This window comes from Frankliniella occidentalis, unplaced genomic scaffold (assembly GCF_000697945.3).
Source record: "Frankliniella occidentalis isolate FOCC.00 unplaced genomic scaffold, Focc_3.1 Scaffold9, whole genome shotgun sequence".
NCBI classification, from domain to species: domain Eukaryota; kingdom Metazoa; phylum Arthropoda; class Insecta; order Thysanoptera; family Thripidae; genus Frankliniella; species Frankliniella occidentalis.
Genome location: NW_026267139.1, coordinates 2,392,680 through 2,393,981, shown reverse-complemented (window position 1 = coordinate 2,393,981; position 1,302 = coordinate 2,392,680). Strand labels below are relative to the sequence as shown.

At 59.1% G+C, this 1,302-nt stretch overlaps 2 protein-coding genes across 2 annotated transcripts in view; both read left to right on the top strand.

Annotated features, from left to right (window-relative positions):
- The window catches only part of LOC113215814 (pyrokinin-1 receptor-like), a 29,249-nt gene that overhangs the window by 6,589 nt on the left and 21,358 nt on the right, over positions 1–1,302 (top strand). The gene's annotated exons all lie outside the window — the stretch shown is intronic.
- The window catches only part of LOC127752056 (uncharacterized), a 34,003-nt gene continuing 32,707 nt past the window's right edge, over positions 7–1,302 (top strand). The window contains exon 1 of the mRNA XM_052276583.1: positions 7–241. The gene's annotated coding sequence lies outside the window, so the exon portion shown is untranslated. The remainder of the gene's footprint in view (positions 242–1,302) is intronic.

The following is a 1,302-nucleotide window of genomic DNA, read 5'->3' as shown; positions in this document are numbered from 1 at the left end:
TTCGGCATCATCGACCAGAACGCGGGGGTGCGCGGCGCGCCCGACCTGTCCGAGTGCACCATCAAGACGGTGGTGGTGAAGCACGCCTTCCTCATCTCCACCGTGGTGTTCTTCCTCGGGCCCGTGTCCGTCATCACCTGCCTGTACGTCCGCATCGCCGTCAAGCTGCGCCAGGTCAAGCGGCACCGCATCCGCTGCACCAACCAGGGCCAGGGCCAGGGCCACGTGTTCCGCATCCTGGGTGAGTTGAGCAGTTAGGCGCGCGCGAGCTGTTGTCGGTCGGGGTGCGAGCCTCGCCGCCCCCGCCCCTTTCAGTCCGTAAGTCAGCCCGAGCGCGGATAGGGGTCGTTTCAATCATTCACAGTAATCCGATCGCATCTGAATTGCCAATCGGTGGCGCACTGCCCCTTTCCCGTCCCTCCCGTTCCTCCCTTCCCTCCCTCACCTCCCTCCCTCTCCTCCCTCCCTCTCCTCCCTACGTCCCGCCTTTCGCCGCTAATCCCCTCGCATTATGCCGGCAGGTGTCGCCCGCTGCTGAAGTGCCGCGCGCGCGCCGAATCTGTTACATTTGCATCATTATGGGGCCGGCTTTTGTTTTGGAAATTTAATAAAAAGCCTCCCCTTCCAGTTTGTCTCCGTGCGGCGGCCCCCTAGTTTCAGTTTGCTTGCCGTGTCCATGCTGTGGCCTTCACAGGACAGCGCTCAGGCGGTCCGCTGCTCGGAGGAGAAGTTCCCTATAGTCTCATATACCTGCCGATATATCAGCGGATAAAATCTAATAAGAAGGTTTTATTGACGAACGCATTTTTTTCATGGCGTGTTTCTTTTGTTTGCCTTCTTGTCCATCTATTTGAGCGCGTCTCGTCTCCTTGAAGAGAAGCCCCCTCAGTCTTACCGGCATCGGCTTGCTCTTTGTATAACCCACGCGAGAGAGTGGGGGAGTTGGGGTGGGCGTTGGGGAGGGGGGTGAGTAGAGACCTCTGGACTTCCTTTGGAGTCGGCTGGAGAATATTGGAAGCTGCGCAGCCCCGCAGCTATACCGTCAGTGGAGACAGCACCTGGCTTCAGACCCGTTGATCCCACTCGAGACCCAGACGGGAAGCAGAGGCGGCAGCTCTCTCTCTCTCTCTCTCTCTCTCTCTCTCTCTCTCTCTCTCTCTCTCCAGCGCGCGAGCTCGCTCTGGAAAGAGATAAGCCCCGATGTGACCTCCTGGACCAGGGGAGAGAGCAGAGGAGGACGCCAGCCCGTGTTATTGTCCAACTTTGCCACCGAACCCCCCCCGCACCCTGTCAATATATTGA